The sequence below is a fragment of the Scylla paramamosain genome, chromosome 9 (genome assembly GCF_035594125.1).
Source record: "Scylla paramamosain isolate STU-SP2022 chromosome 9, ASM3559412v1, whole genome shotgun sequence".
Lineage (NCBI taxonomy): Eukaryota > Metazoa > Arthropoda > Malacostraca > Decapoda > Portunidae > Scylla > Scylla paramamosain.
Genome location: NC_087159.1, coordinates 349,288 through 366,885, shown reverse-complemented (window position 1 = coordinate 366,885; position 17,598 = coordinate 349,288). Strand labels below are relative to the sequence as shown.

The 17,598-nt window shown below is 45.6% G+C and overlaps 1 protein-coding gene across 1 annotated transcript in view; it reads right to left on the bottom strand.

Annotated features, from left to right (window-relative positions):
* The window catches only part of LOC135103332 (gamma-aminobutyric acid receptor subunit beta-like), a 277,770-nt gene that overhangs the window by 59,593 nt on the left and 200,579 nt on the right, over nt 1–17,598 (bottom strand). The window contains exon 4 of the mRNA XM_064009358.1: nt 16,420–16,566. The gene's annotated coding sequence lies outside the window, so the exon portion shown is untranslated. The remainder of the gene's footprint in view (nt 1–16,419; nt 16,567–17,598) is intronic.

Genomic DNA, 17,598 nt, shown 5'->3' with positions numbered 1-17,598 from the left:
GCAAATTCCTTTTCTCTCCGCGCTGAGTGAAATGGCGCAGCGACGAGCGTGTCCTCACCAGAAGCATGAATGACGGCACACGGAGAGGGTTTGCTCCCAGAATCAGAATTGCAGGGAGTTACACCACGACTTTAGTTTTTTAATGAGAATATTGTGTATTATAACCACAATTATGGCTTCCGAGTATGACTGGCAGGCAAGTAACCCAAGGAAAACCATGAATGACAGGACAAATAGAGAAGTTTGCTTACATTAGTCGGAATTATATGGTGCAATCTAGTTTCTATAAAGCTAACTGTCTGTCATAATCATAATAATACCTTCCAGATGTGATTGCTAGATAGGCTGCACAATAAAGAGTATGGTGAAGACAAGAAGAAATAGTTTAATTGCAGAAAGTCGAAATTACACCACAACACATGATTTTTTGAGGAAATCGTCCTTTACAACTATATATAATTTCTGAGTGTCTACCATAACCAAAATAATACCTTCCAGATGTGATTAATGGACAAGATAATGATAGAAAAAAAAAACATGGTAAAGACAAAACAGAAATAATTACCTTATCAGAAAATCGAAATAACACTACATCATTTTTGGGGGGAGGGAATTATCCTTTACCACTATTTACCTCCTAATTTGTCCTTACTGAATAGGCTTAACAAAATTAATACAAGCAGCACATCGCAATACACCCCACGCATGATATACCAGCAAAGGAGAAGAGAGATGGAAAAGGTAAGGAAGGAAATGCCCTTTACACGTACATCCATAACAGTCCTTGGTAGATCGGATTGATTAAACTAATAGAGACGGTACATTGCAATAAGACCCAAGCATCATATACCCGGAGAGGAGAGGGGTGCTGGAAAAGGTAAAGAGGAAAACACCACAACTGTCCGGCGCTCAGCTCAGCTACCGGGAAAAGTTGAAGGGCATAGTTCAGCTTCACCACGACTGGGAACAACAGCAACTCATTCTCAGGCGCAGGGAGAGGCGAGGCGAGGGAGGGAATAGGTGACGTCCTTGTGTGTGTGTGTGTGTGTGTGTGTGTGTGTGTGTGTGTGTGTTGGAAAAGATTTTTTTTCACTGGTTCTGTGTCGTGGAGTGGGCGTGGTGGTGTCTCGGTTGGAGAAAGGTGTTTTTACAGTAGTAATGACGGCAGCAGCGACGGCGGCGATGGTACTGGTGGTGGTGCTTGTTGAAATAGTTGTAGTAGAAGGGTTAGTAAAAGTGCTAGCGCAAGCACAGCAACAGCAGCAGCAGCAGCAGAAGCAGCAGCAGCGACAACAACAACAACAACAACAGCCACCGGTACACCCGCCACACCTGCAGAAGCAGCAGCAACAACAACAACAACAACAACAACAACAACAACAACGGCAACATCAACAACAACAACAACAGCCAGCACAGCCGCCACACCTGCACAATAGCAACAACAATGACAACAACAGCCGCCGGCACAGCCGCCACACCTGCAGCAGCATCATTGATGGCTGTCGTTGTTTCCTTATCAGATAAAAAATGTTGACAAACAACGTTACATCAACGCACGCCCCATTAACCTCCGCCCCAACACTGTCTGCACACCTGACACCACAACAGTGCCGCCCTCGCTGCCCCCACCAACACCTCACCTGCTAAACAGACCCCCTACACACACCTGACGTGCGGGTAATTAGGCGTGACACACTCTTCAGCCACACAACAAAAGTCTTTACACTTTCTCACTCGCCTGACGCTGCAACTTCAACAAAAAAACAGCACAAAAAATCCAAAGCCACACACACACACACACACACACACACAATGCTGAATGGGAAATGAGGCGAGGACAATCTTTTATGTGAGGACGCGGCGAGCCGCGCGTCTTCGTAAAAAGGCTGGAGAGTGATAGATGGGGAGGTGCGGCGCAACGTCCGAGCCGCGGGGCCTTGGGCGGCGACGGGTGGAGCGGGGTGGTGCGGGGCGGGGCGGGGCTGGGTGGGATGGAGTGGGATGGGGTGAGGTGGGGTGGGGTGGTGGCGGGAGGGGCGAGAAGATAAGCGGGCGTGGGGTGATCACAATTTCCGGAGGGGTAGAGGAAGACCAGGGCGGCGCTACAGTGCCCGCCTGCCCGCCTGCCGATGTGTGGGTGATAGCGACGACAGGCGCCGCCTTCCTGCTGTGTGTGTGTGTGTGTGTGTGTGTGTGTGTGTGTGTGTGTGTGTGTGCGAGTGTACGGATATATATATATATATATATATATATATATATATATATATATATATATACGAGTATATATATATATATATATATATATATATATATATATATATATATATATATATATATATATATATATATATATATATATATATATATATATATATATATATATATATATATATATATATATATATATATATATATATATCTCTCTCTCTCTCTCTCTCTCTCTCTCTCTCTCTCTCTCTCTCTCTCTCTCTCCACTAAATGTCCTCTCCCCTTCGCTCCCACTATTTCTCTGGCGTTCGCCTCCCACCCATCCCTCCTTCGTACCCTTTCTTTCCTCCCTCCCTCCTCACAGCCCCGCCGGCCACACCCTCCCCCCAACGCCCCGCCCCGCCCCGTGTTGGGAGGCAGCCAGGCCGGGTTTATGAGTGTTCAAGACGAGTTATCACACCGATTCAGATTTTTGTGAGCAAAAATAGAACTGTTTGCCCGAGAGAGAGAGAGAGAGAGAGAGAGAGAGAGAGAGAGAGAGAGAGAGAGAGAGAGAGAGAGAGAGAGAGAGAGAGAGAGAGGCCATTCTGGTTGGTACTAACACACTAATAGCTTAACCTCTAATTCTCTCCCTCCCTATCTCCTCGCTCGCCCTTCTTATCTCCTTTCCTTTCGCCGCAGTTTACTATCTTCCTGGCCATCCCGCTCTTCCCTATCTTCGCCTCGCCTCCACAAAGCAAGACATGAATAGTCGTGGAAGCGAGGAACAAACTCCCTCTGTGCGGCGCGAGTCTGAAAGAAACCCGCGAAGACTGTACAGGAGGGCAGGAGGATGACAAGAGGACAGGAGCCACAGCCAGACGCACAGAGAACACTGCTACTCAGATGCCGGGGACATGAACTGCAGACAGACGTACAGAGAACACCGCTATCCAAACAATCCAAACAGGACGACAAATTTTAAGGACAATGAGCTTCTGACGGTTAAGGAGACACTTGAAAACCCCAAAACATTCCAGATAAGACAGTTTAGTACTATGAAAACCACAAAACATTCCAAATAAGACAGTTTAGTACTATGAAAACCACAAAACAATGCTTAAAAAAAAAAAACGCCAAATTTGGAAGAAAAAAAACTACGATCCTATGATGTTTAAAGAGAGACATAACAAGTGCGCAGCGTCCCAGGTAAAGTAACACACAGGGGCAAGCCAACGCTCCATTCCCTCCCTTATGTAATAGACGTGCATCTTAAACTCAGCTTTATAGACGTAGTTTTTTCAGTGTTCTTGAGCCGCCGCGTGTGTGACGAGGCGGGCAGGTCTGGAAGGCAGCCACGCTCACCCAGGCAAGGGTAAGGCCAGTCGGTCAAGTTGTCTGGGTCTAGATCTTAGTAGGTCTGTGTCTCTCTGTCCTTCTCTCTCTGCTAACAACGGTAAAGGTGCTGGGAGGATATTGGGGGTAATGGAAGGGTGTGGCTGTGTGGTGGGAAAGGTGGGAAAGGTGGAGGCCTAAGGCGGGACTGACCAGGGAGCAGTGGGAGAGGGAGTAAGGGAGAGAGAGAAGCCGGAGTGGGTTGAGCTCTTTAAAGATTGCACGGAAGGAAATGCTAAAAGTGAGGCGCTCAAATACGTGGCCACAACTCTCTCTCTCTCTCTCTCTCTCTCTCTCTCTCTCTCTCTCTCTCTCTCTCTCTCTCTCTCTCTCTCTCTCTTAGATGAAATGAGGTCATGCATTGGTCTGAGGACTATGGTGTGTGTGTGTGTGTGTGTGTGTGTGTGTGTGTGTGTGTGTGTGTGTGTGTGTGTGTGTGTGTGTGTGTGTGTGTGCGTGTGTGTTGGGTGTTGGGCGTTGCAGGTCATGCGGGAAGAAAAACAAACAAACAGAGAGTATCTTCCTATTCTTTTCTTAATGAGAGAGAGAGAGAGAGAGAGAGAGAGAGAGAGAGAGAGAGAGAGAGAGAGAGAGAGAGAGAGAGAGAGAGAGAGAGAGAGAGAGAGAGAGAGAGAGAGAGAGAGAGAGAGAGAGAGAGAGTTAACTAACACAAACACAACTAAATACATACTTAGATAGTTATAACAGATAAACAGATAGAAAAGATTAACAGAAAGAAAGACAAACAAACAGACATATAGATGGATATAATACACACACACACACACACACACACACACACACACACACACACACACACACACACACACACACACACACAGAGAAAACACCCGTCTACACCTCATCTCTCACTACAGATAACACAATATACCTTATCACAGAAAAATTTCCTGCTGTTTGCCCTTCCTTTTTGTTCCTTTGTGCGGGAGACGAAGGGACGGAAAAAGACCCGCAGCCAAGACAAGAAGGCGTTTGGTGCTGCAAGTGGCAGGGAGGCGCAACAAGATTATCTCCGCCTGGCCGACTGCGACCCCGTTGTTTAAAAGGATTAAAGGCAGGCTTGAGGGTGAGTGACGAGCGATGGCTGAGGCGTGAACAAGAGAGGAGGACGAGGAGGAGGAGGAGGAGGAGGAGGAGGAGTACAGGGAAGGGTAGGGACGAGTGACAAGGCAGAGACAGAGAGATAAAGAAAATCCGTATAGTGGTTGGATAGGAAGGGATGTGAAGGCGTGTTTTGGGACAGGAGGCGTGAACAAGAGAGGAGGACGAGGAGGCGGAGGAGTACAGGGAAGGGACGAGTGACAGGGGAGAGATGAAGAAAACCCATGTAGTGGTTGGGTAGAAAGGAACGTGAAGGCGCTTGGACAGATGCAAGATGTGTGGTGAGGGAGAGAAAAGGGTGCGCTACGGATGAGAGGAACGGGCGTTAAGTGAAGGGAAAGGGAGACAGGGCGTGTACTGGCGGAGAAAGGAAGGGGAGGGAAAGAGGCTTGTGGTTTGGGGGACGTGTGTGGGGTATGAGGTAAGAGGAAATACTCTTAGAGGGGAAAAAGAGGGAAAAAAGTGGGGAGAATACTTGGGGAAACAGAAGGAAGGAAAAGGGAGAAAAGCGTGGAGCGAGGACCTGGAAACGAGGGGAGGAAAGGCACGTGGATTGAGATGGGCAGTGGAATGAATTCAGTGTGAGGAGCAGGACAAGACAGATGGAGTGTAGTGCAATGGAGAAGTAGAGCAATAAAGTCGGTGAATTGTGGCCAGTGATGTGAAGGGAGACAGAGAATGAAGGGGAATGCTGCTGTGAGGGACGGGGGAGGGAGGGCCGAGGGAGGGGACAGGAGGGGAACTAGCGTGTGTGTGTGTACGTCTGTGTGTGTCTGGTAGGGGAGTGAGTTTGCAGGTCTGATGGATGAATGTACATAGCGAGCAAAATAGTTTTATATCACACCATTCATCACCTAAACACTGCGGGCTGCACGTGTCTGTTGCTGCCGGGCCATCCGCTCATTCACTTCCTACACCCCGAGGCGATCACACCATTCCCTATGTATATTCGCTCATCTATATTTCATCAGGTAGGGTCGCGCTGAGGGATCAAGTGAGGGTCCCGCCAAATACCGAGCAACGAGGACTGACCAGGGGCTAAAGGTCTCAGGGGAGCAAGCTGCTGCTCTTTGGGGATTGACTGGGAAGGGTTGACTTGTAGTGACCTGTGTTTTGTGACTGACTGCTTTTGTTCTCTGCTAAGTCTCGTATAAAGGTACGTACATAAAGGGAAAACAAACAGCAGCAGATGTGTTGACCCTTACGAGACTGTGTGTAATAATAGAATTACTTTTTTTGCTCTTTGTTCAGGTATGGATGACTCAATTCCTACGAGGTTATTTGTGATGGTGATGCTACTTGTTCCTTGTTCAATAAAGGATAACTCTCCCTTCAGTGTGGTATTTTAGACGTGGCAGCAATGCTGGTATTTCCTGGCGGACTGGTATGAGCGCCAACTTTAACATAAGTCTCCAATAAGTAAGATGCATTTAGGGTTTTTTCTCCTTCGTGATGTGTTTTGGTGTCAACATAAAGCGGCTCTCAGTTTCTTCATCTCAGGCGTGAGGTGTCGGTGCGTATACTGGAAATATTCACAGTGCATCTCTTACTTAATCTGACGCCTATGGAACTTATACTACCCGACACACTGCTGCCTTTCATACGACAGGCGAGTTATCTGTTCAGTCTGCCACAATTATCATTTCCCTGACATTACTTCTGTGAGTGGGAAAATGTGGCTGGTATCTTGCGTCTGGATAAGTTTTTACCTCATCCCTGCGAGTCTCACACAACAGTATCTATCCCTTTTGATGTTTTCTGGTTGTGTCGTCAAATTATCAAGTTTGTGATCTCGTGCCAGACTCGTGACGCTGTGGGTGTAGATCTTCACGGACTTGACTTTGTTTAATGCCCAAAGCTGACTCGCACAGACCAAGACTAAGGTCTCACACGGTGTTCTCGTGTGTGTGTGTGTGTGTGTGTGTGTGTGTGTGTGTGTGTGTGTGTGTGTGTGTGTTTGTGTGTGTACCGCTGCCTTCGAGTGTGTGAGTATGGGTGGGTCTTCTGGTAGTGATTCGGTACAGTACTCGCGATATTGTTAGCTGTGCCTATCGTGGGTTGACTGGGAGGTAGTGAGAGTAATCTAGGTTGGAGAAGGTATTGACTTGTCGGCTTGTGTCTGTTTGATAGCAGTGTTGTATTCCTTTGCTGTTCAGCGTCATCAACAAGCATAACCTCTGGAGAGTAAGGTAGAGCTAGTGAGAGTAATCTAAAGGAAGGTACTGTCCCCTTATGTCACTTCAATAGCAATGTTAGCGTATTCCTTCCCTGTTCTCGCGTCATCAGCACACAATACCTCTTCCGCACTTTACCACATCGTCTCTGGAGAAACAGTGAAGTAGAGATAGCAACAATAAGATAACTTCCCTGCCATAGTTTACTGCACAGCCCGGGGAACGACAGTAGTGTTAGTATGTCTCTTACCTGTTCCCGCGTCATTAGCAAATATACGAGTAATATGAGCCGCACTTCACCTAACAGAGAGATGACAGTACTCGTGCCAACCTGTGTCTACTCGATGCTCCTCACATTACATCCCTTTCAGCCGCGCCCTCAGAGAACACAACCCAATAATTACATGTATGAGGCCGCCAACTTGCCCGCCGCCAGGGACTCGCGACGCCATCGGACATGATATGAGGGATTGGGCGCCGCTGATTAGGTACTGTGGTGGTGGTGGTGATGGTGGTGGAGGTGGAGGTGGGACATAGTGACTTGAATTATATCACATCACTGGAACACAATCAGGATTAATATGGTGGTTTTATATCACAGTGATGGTCTATGTATGATATAATTAATGACTTGCTTTAGTTGTGTCACACTGGTTTTAATTATCTTCACCATAGACAACAGTATTATGATGATGATGATGGTGATATGACAATGAAGACGGCGATAATGATAATGATGATAATGACATTTAGTCACATTAGTTATATTTTTCACACATTCTACCTGAGCCAGCACCAGCACCCACCAATACGGCAGGGCGGCAGAGCATCAGGCGGCCACCGAGCTGCAGCACAAGTCCAGAGGGAGCGAGTACATTTAACAGATGGAAGCGACACGGGTACTCTGGAAAAGTGCAATCATTCATAGAGGCATTGCAATAGAGCGCGGACTTTGCTTGTTACGTGAAGCTCAAACGTGATATTCTGATGAGGCAGAGCACGTGTACAACATTCATGGGCCTCCATTATTGCTGCTGCCACGTGAAGACTCCTCAAATTTTGGGTAATCCTTTTGACTGCACTCTTAGGGGGACTGGCATTTGCAAAGGAACTTAATTTTTTCCAGCTTTTCATGTTGCCTTTGGCCAGAGCCCCCCTTACAGTAAAGGAAAGGACTGATAGCTTCTTGCAGCATCCCGTGCTCTCTTATGCTCTTATACTGTTAATCTTGAGTGAATACCGCGCTGCACGATCATTAGTGCAGCTGTAAACTTCTGGAAGCACAGCAGTAACACGATTCTTGTCGCAAAATGCTTTACGTGTGTTAGGTCAGTTCTAATTTCTGTGATTTCAAAGCATCATACATTCATGGAGGGGAAAATGTATTCTCCCTGACGAGTATACACACAGCTCAACATGGATGTGCACATCGCCACAGCCAGACATAACAGCTCTGCTCGCCGCACTAATGGCAGCAAGGCGCATGAAGCTCAAAACGCGAAGCGGAAGTTTATACAGTGAACCTTTTATGTTGTGATGAATTTATTTACATTCATCACCTCGTCTGAGGCGCGACCGGAACATAAACACAAAACAATAAACTGCATATGGAAAATGGAATTTCCACTCCATCTGTCTTCCCTGGACAGTGAGGCAGGCAGGGGCGGGCCAGGCCGAGGTGAGGCACGCTGGAGGAGGGACGCGCCACCCCTCCCTCCCCACCACGGCTCAGCGGCCCCCTCCCTCCCGCCACGGTACAGCGGCACCACTACTTTTCCACCACGGCTCAACGGCCCCCCTTCCCTCCCTGCCGCCACCAAACCTCTGGGGGAGCGTCCCGCGGCCTGAAACATTACCTCATGGCCACGATTATGAATAATTAAATGGTGGCGGTAGTATTGCGTGTGTTTTGTTGTGTTACAATTGCCGCCCCTCAGTGCTCGTGGTGGCCGCTGATAGCACTGTTGCTGTTGCTGGTGGTGGTATTGGGAATGCTGTACCAACTACTGCTGCTAATAATAACTGTAGAAATAAATACTACTAAAACTACAACAACTACTACTACTACTAATACTACTCCTACTACTACTACTACTACCACCACCACCACAAAACAACAATACCACCACCAACAACAACAACAAACCACAACAACAAAAACAATAATGATAAAACAGAAATACGAATAGAGAAATTAAAAAAAGGGAGAAATAAAACTCTTGACTGTTATACAAACCCCGCAGTGTTTACCTGAGCTGACGCATTGCCTTTCCCTTTTCTTTCCGTCCCTTTCTCTCCCGCACCGCCGTGATGAGCTGCCCGGGCCTCCTCTGGGCTGGCGAGGGCGCGGTGCTCACAAGGCAGCACCAACACACGTGGCTCCTTTCACACCGAGGCTCTGATCCTTGCCTCGACCCTCCCGCACAAAGCCGAATAGTGGCCAAGCAGCCTCCCCTGACTCATGACTCCTCCCCTCCTCCCTTTCCTCTAAAAGCCCGAGGGTCAGTGTACATAAGCGATCCTTCATGAGCTTTTGAATTCTTGAACTCTTGAACTTTTTTTTTTTTTCCAGCTATGCATCACTTCCTTCCGCTTGCAGGCATTAGAGGGAGAGAACTGCAAGGAGGGTCTTCAAAAAGGTTCCTCAGTGTGACCTTTCGTTCCTGTCTGGTGGTGAGTGTGTGTGTGTTCTTCCGTGACCTTGACTCTTGCATGCTGATAATGATGATGATGATGACTTGCTACAGTTATCATACGCGACTTAGGAGAGCATTCTTCTGACGGGCTTTACTGGGAGGTATTGTTGTTTTCAGGAGTGTTTTCACGATTCTGGTGACAGTTTTACATGGGTTCTGTATCATTAATATGAAAGGCATGCATAAGACAGCGACTAATCACCTCCGTAGTCTTTGAAAATGATCCTGATGAGAGAACAGAGCGTTTAATAATACAGACCTTAGTAGGTTGTTTAGTTATCTTCAGTAAAGCAACGCTATTATGATGATGATGATGATGATGATGATGATGATGACGATGACCTTGACCCAGCGCAGACAATATTCCTTACGCCACGACTCATTAAGAAATAAATGCCAATCTTCACCAAACTATTTCAATCTGAGACATCAAAGGCAGTCAGTTTCATCTCGCTCCTCTTATGCGGCCTCTTTGTCAGCAGAAGATGAATAATAATACTGGCAACATTTCTGCTCACTGGTATAAGGATGAGTGCAATATAGCCAGAAACACACAAAAAAAAATAATGAAACGACTATCACACTCAACATCAGTGAAGTCTCGTGAATGGCTAGTAAAGAGTGTCTGTGAGTGAAGTGTGGCGAACCAGAGGATGAAACTTAATCAGTGTGTTCTTTCTTTTTTGTTGCCCTTGGCCAGAATCCCTTTAACTTAAAGTATAGATATCTTTTACCGTTTCAACGACCTCATTTATCTTTCTCATCTCACTCAGCTCTTTGTAATGAATGGCATTTCCTTACACAAGTACAATCACGCACCTGCCTTACTATTATTGCTAACCTGACAAAAGTACCACCAACAGGATCACCAATGCAGCGGTACACACATAGAAGAACACCATTAACATCACTACCCTCACAAACTAGCGAACAGAACGAGGGGCACGTATGAACAGTGGCTAACAGACTCAATGTGTGAAAAAGTGCAGGGAGGAATAATGAAAAGGATGTGAGCGAGCAAAGGCAGGCTGGTTACGACGAATCCCGGCCTGTTATTATAAGGAGCAGGTGACGCGGGTGAGCTACGAGTCAGGTAGCACAGGTAGAGCACTCCAGGAAGCTTGGGAGGACAGGAGGGGAGGCCTGATTAAGCCTCTCAACACACACAATGACATTTCAACACACGGAGGAGGAGGAGGAGGAGGAGGGAAGGCAAAGGACGCTGCTGCCTATAATCTCTCTGTCTCAGTCTTTGTCTGGTTATATGTGTCTGTCTGTCTGTGCCTTTGTCTGAATGTCTATGTGTCTGTCCGTCTCTCTGTCTGTCTTTCTGTTCGGTTCTGTTTTGTCTGTCTCTTCATACCTCTAAATTTATTCATATCCGTATTCAGTTATGCTACACTACTACACTACTGACTAGTATATAATTTTTTTTAGCTTTTCTTTTTATACAAGAGGGAATCTAGTCAAGAGCGAAAAAAAAAAAAAGGCCCACTGAAATCACTAATCCATAAAGGTTAACTATTTAAAAAGAATATTCAAATTATGAAATTTACTCAGCCTGTTTGTCACTCACTCAGTTTTTGCCTCTTTCATCACACAGACTCACTCACTCCCTTTCTCATACACGCTTATATTCACTACCCCTCCCCCTTCTCTCTCTCTCTCTCTCCTCTCTCTCTCTCTCTCTCTCTCTCTCTCTCTCTCTCTCTCTCTCTCTCTCTCTCTCTCTCTCTCTCTCTCTCTCTCTCTCTCTCTCTCTCTCTCTCTCTCTCTCTCTCTCTCTCTCTCTCTCTCTCTCTCCCTCTCTGAAAGGGTGGAGAAGAATGGAGTAAGGAGTGAAGAAGGGTGGGGCATCGAATGAAGGAGACTGGAAGATAGAAGGAAGAAGGGGGAAGGGTGGAGTGAAGGAGAGAGGAGTGTGCAGTGCGTGTGAGTCTGTCTCTACGTAGCTACAGCAGAGGCGAGGCTTGGAGGTCATAAAGGTGAAGGGTGGAGTGAGTGTAGCTGTAGATGACTGTGTGTGTGTGTGTGTGTGTGTGTGTGTGTGTGTGTGTGTGTGTGTGTGTGTGTGTGTGTGTGTGGTGATAAGGAAAACGATGCTAGTAATGATGATGATGATGACTATAGTGATGGTGGTGGTGGTGATAACGAGGATAATGATATGCCTCTTCCTCCTCCTCCTCCTCCTCCTCCTCCTCCTCCTCCTCCTTTTCCTGCCACGGGCCGGTTCCACAATCTATCGCAGTGCATTTAAAAGATACCCAAAGTGAGTTGCAGTCCGTGTTTGTTAGATCTTCCGTAAAACACCAAAGACTACAAACGTGTTGATATTTCAGGAGCTGCATTGCGTGGGTTAACTTTTTGTGTTCTTATTTTCTTATGTTCTTTGTCGTGCTTCAATGCTGCACGATCTTGTTAGGTCCCTAAATCTCTAAGATTGACCTTTGTGGGTTACTTCTTCATTCCTTCACTTCTTCCTTCTTGTCTCAGTCTTCCTTCTTCTAACGTGTTTCATTTCTTCTTGGTGATTCTTGGGTTACGATACTTTGAAGGGGACACAACGCAAGGTCCTTTTTTTTTATGCAAGAGAAGCATTGGCCAAGGCAATTAAATATTATATATAAAATAAAAAAAAGAGGCCCGTTGAAGTACCAGTTCCAAAAGAAAAGAAAAAAATGGCCAAAACCCAGAGTTAGCTTACTGGCGACAAACAAGTGTACATATTTTTACACTTCGAGTTCATGGACTTTCTTGTGTATTTCTAGGAATGCCGTTCTATTCTGGGTCATGCCGGTTTGTGGAGATGCTGACGCGGTGACGTGAGGCGTGAGCACCGGAGCCACAGCCGCGTTGGGGATCACAGCGAGGTTCTTGTTGCCCCTTGCTGCCCGCACTGACGTCTTTGCCTTCACCCAGCACAGGGCCGCGTTGGGTTTTGCTTTGTATTTCTCTGTGTTAACTTCAAGGATGTGTTTAAAAATAGACTTGCACATATACATATACTGACACACACACACACACACACACACACACACACACACACACACACACACACACACGGATGGATGAGGATGATAGGTAGTAACAGACAGATGTTTTATACAGAGACTGCCACGTGTAGGCAAGATTGTTTCTTGCACCTTCCTTTATGTTCTCTCTCTCTCTCTCTCTCTCTCTCTCTCTCTCTCTCTCTCTCTCTCTCTCTCTCCTCTCTCTCTCTCTCTCTCTCTCTCTGTGTGTGTGTGTGTGTGTGTTGCGTGACGTTCCTGAGCGGCGCGTGTCCCCTGGCCGGCCTTCATCCCCATGTCTCTGTCTGACGCTTACTACTAATCACTGAGTCACAAACATAAAGAGACGACAGCCGTAATTTCGATCACGCCGTAATGTTCCGCAGTCTTCTGTCTCATGTGAATAATAGTCACCACAACACGTGAACACACACAAAAAAATATCATCTACAATGTTTTATTTTTATTTATTTCGTATACGAGGGAGGAAAACCCATGGAGAAAAACAGATTCAGGAAAAAAAAAAAGGGACTAATTGTATTCTCCATAAAAAGAGAATGAAAGAAAAATAGAGAAGAGCCAATTCAAGTTTGTAAATTTCCCTCCCACAAAAGAATACGAATGAATACTAAAGAGGAGCGGGTTCAACTCTGTAAATTAAGTTCCATGTAAGTTAGTTAGCCTGTGCCTGGGATCCTGTGAATGTGAGTGTATTCAGGACATTCGTAAAGAAGAGCAATAAATATCAGGCAGGTTGGGCACCTCGATGAACACACAGCTACCGAGAACTAACACTAGCAACGCAATAAAAACGAAAGAAAATTTTACGTACATTTTTCTTTTTTATGACAACGAAAACAACACTAACGGCACAATTAAGGCGCTGGACACAAGGCTAACGAACGCACGCCCTTTGTTTTCATCACGGAATCAACACCAACAACACAAATAGGCCGCTGGACACAGAATTAACGAACGCACCACATTTTCACGGAATCAACATCAGCAACTCAATCAAAACGTTGGGCACAAAATTTACGACCATCCTCTCTCTCTCTCTCTCTCTCTCTCTCTCTCTCTCTCTCTCTCTCTCTCTCTCTCTCTCTCTCTCTCTCTCTCTCTCTCTCTCTCTCTCTCTCTCTTTTCAATCAAGGGTTAGACACAAAATTTACGATCATTTTTTTTTCATAACGGAAAAACACAAAGAACATAATAGGAAGGGAAAACTAACAAACATAACATTTTTCTTCATCACAACACAAAGAACACAAAGAACACACTGGATATAAACTTAACGAGCACACCTTCCTTTGTTTTTCATCACTGAAGCAACACAACGAACACAAGTGACCCGCCCAACACATCGTACACCCGTGCTCTTTTACATCATGACGAAAAGGGCATTTCAACACACTTCTCTATTTTGGATAATCCTTTAGGGAATGGCACCTTTAGTGAGCTTTTTTTTTTTTATTCCTGCTTTTTTGTAGCCCTTGGCCTGAGCTCCTCTTACATAAGAAAAAAAAAAAGAGAGAGAAAAAAAATAACACCTGAATGCGTAGCTCGTAAAGGTGTCGTGTCGTGTTACCTGGAAAAGTGAAGACTCTTTAAATGGTAAGTACTCGTGAGCACAAATCCTGTAACCTTCCTTCCTTCCTTCTCTCCCTCATGGTTTTATATCTACAATCAGTCTCCTTCCACCGGGTCTTATATCTTCACTCACTCCCAAGTTCTCTAATGTGCTAAGAGTCTACATCAGAGGAAGTACTGAGAGAGAACTTCACATGCAGAGGGAGTGCTGTGTGTTATAGCTTCACTCACTGCAAGGTTCTCTGATGTTCTGATAATCTAATAAGCTGATAATTAATAGGTTTTTAAGATTACAGGAATTAAGACTGAGAGAAACGTGAACGCAGAAAGGAAAGCTGTACATTACATGACTTTTGACGACGAGTACCACGGCAGCCAATAGGAATTAAGACTGTGGAATTTCATTTATTTTTCTTTAGATCAGAAGAATTAAGACTGGGGAATTAAGACTGAGAGAAAACCATAAACGCAAAAGGAGAAGATGAACGTAACAAGAATCTTAACCATGTGTACAGCAAACAAGGCTTCCCGTGTGTTTGTGTGTGTGTGTGTGTGTGTGTGTGCTGACGGATTAGTGAGAAAGGTTACTCTTGTGTTCGTCTCGCCGTGAGTACGAGTATCAAGGGACTGCATGTCATTAGTATAGCTTAGCTCGCTCTCCATAATTAATTACCAGATAGCGGGGCGTGGAAAATTACGTGCTCTGTTCATGTAAACCAAGAGAAAAGAAAAGGTTCACGTGGAGATTTAACATACTACACTTTTTAAAAATTATCTACTTCTTCACGATTTAATATACAGTACAGCGTTTTTTTCTTTATTATATATTTATCTTTGTTTTAGAATTACTTCCTGTCTACTGCCACTCCGTCAGTTCAACACAATAACACTTAAAATATGTGAAGCATTGAAACACTTAAAACATTTCATTATACTTGCAAATTATTTACAGTGTGATTATCTAAAGTACTTGAAAAAAAAAATGCACAAGTAGGCCAATTAAACATGGCTTTTTGGCACGTGGCAGTCACCTTTGTAATACCTCATACTTTTTTTATTATCCTCTACAGCAGTGGTTCCTAACTTTTTTCATCGCATTTCATTTCATTACAGATACACTGACACAGCTAGTTATTAAATACTACTTGGAATCAGACTGAAAGAGAGGAGGAGGGGGGTGACTCGGAATTAAAGGAGGATGTTGTTTTTGTGCAAGAATCATGCATTAATGAAGACTTCAAATGGCACACGTAGAGGTAAAAATTATGATATGTTAGCTAAGAATTAACAAAAAAATCTAGTGTAATATAAAATAGCAAAATGTGGTTAATAAGTACCTATATATGTATGTATGTATGTATGTATGTATGTACGAGTATGTATCTACTTAACTCTCTACCTGCCGATCTATCAATCTATCTGTCTATCTATCTATCCATCTATCCACGGATGAGTAGAAACTGCCATGGCCACACTCACTCCGTCCCCTCACCCACCATCCCAGCACACTCCCGGAGCCTCGTGTTTGCCTCCCCGCGGCCCCGCCAATATCGTGCCCGGCTCAAAGATCTCTGGCGCCACTAATTGCTCAACTTGGACCAGACAAGATTCTGATATTATGTCGCTCTGTCACCAATGGAACCCTTTGAAAACTGGGCCACTCTCTCTAAGTGTGAGTGTGTGTGTGTGTGTGTGTGTGTGTGTGTGTGTGTGTGTGTGTGTGTGTGTGTGTGTGTGTGTGTGTGTGTGTGTGTGTGTGTGTGTGTGTGTGTGTGTGTGTGTGTGTGTGTGTGTGTGTGTGTGGAGGTGGATGGAAATGAAGCACACACGTCTCCTGCTTGGCTGTATCGCAACAAAGGGTACAACGCCTGGCCGGGTCATCACAGGCAGCACGCACTCCCGGTCATGATTACTGGCCAGTGACGCTCGTGGACATGAAGGCACACAGATAAAGAGCTCGACTAACGCGTGGGCTGATCACAAGTCACGGCCGCTTGGAATGTAGTGAAGCAGTGGCTGTCCTTATTTATATATAGATGGATAAGGAAGGGATTGGTGCTCAGATAGAGTGGTAGATGAATGAAAGACTCAGTAATCAAGTTGTAGTGATATAAACTGACCGTCCTCACCTTATGTACAAGAGATACGAAGGAATTGGTTCTCAAATAGAGTGGTACATGAATGGAATAGACTCAGTAATCTTCCAGCTTCCCTTATTTTCTTACGTTCTTATGATCTTACCTTATATTGGTGAGGTGCCGCGTCACTTCTACAGTCAGTATCTGTGCCCCCTTTGCTCCTCTTTCTTCTCTGGAGAGTTGGAATTCAGAGGCACGAACATTCTTCCTTTAGTCACTCTTACCAGGCCATCCAGAAACGTCCAGACATCTGAAGGGGATAGAAATAGTGACATAAGCTCCCAGCCTCAAAAGAATTTCAGCCCTGGACGCCGCATCTTTATTGGTGAACGCCACGTGAACATTTTGCATTTTGGTTTCAGACGCTATGAGTGAGAGGCGAGGATGAGGCGGCAGTGTGAGTGTGTGTGTGCGTGTGACACCTTACTCATCTTCCTTATCACTCACATACTCACTTTCTTCACTTACTTCATCTTAATGGTGAGGGCAGTGCGATAAAACAAGTCTGACCCACAAACTATTCAGCATCTCTCATGTCCCAGCACGGATTTTTACACGTGGACTGAATGCCATTTTTAGCAAGGGTGTTGGCTGCTGCTTTAACGAGGAGGAGGAGGAGGAGGAGGAGGAGGAGGAGGAGGAGGAGGAGGAGGAGGAGGAGGAGGAGGAGGAGGAAGAAAAAGGGGTTTCTTGGTAAAAGGCACTACTTAAGGTTTAGCTTCCAACAAAGGCATTTACATTACACGCAAACTGTGTGTGTGTGTGTGTGTGTGTGTGTGTGTGTGTGTGTGGTGTGTGTGTGTGTGTGTGTGTGTGTGTGTGTGTGTGTGTGTGTGTGTGTGTCGCCGCCCACAAATCGAGGCAGCAGGGGTGGCTATCAGGCACCGATAACACCGCCCATTTACATGCCGCCGCGCCAACAATGTAACAACCCGCCGCTCAATTTTTGCTCCCCGCTTGCACATTAACCTTCATGCGTGGACAGGAAGGAGAGAGAGAGAGAGAGAGAGAGAGAGAGAGAGAGAGAGAGAGAGAGAGAGAGAGAGAGAGAGAGAGAGAGAGAGAGAGAGAGAGAGAGAGAGAGAGAGAGAGAGAGAGAGAGAGAGAGAGAGAGAGAGAGAGAGAGAGAGAGTGAGTGTGTGTGTGTGTGTGTGTGTGTGTGTGTCAGAAAACCGGTGGGAGAGGCTTTGAGGGAAAAAAAAGAAGTTGAATTAAAGAAAGTTCTGGATTGGAAATGACGAAAATCTAAGGAAATACAAAGGAAATACACAGAAAACCTACC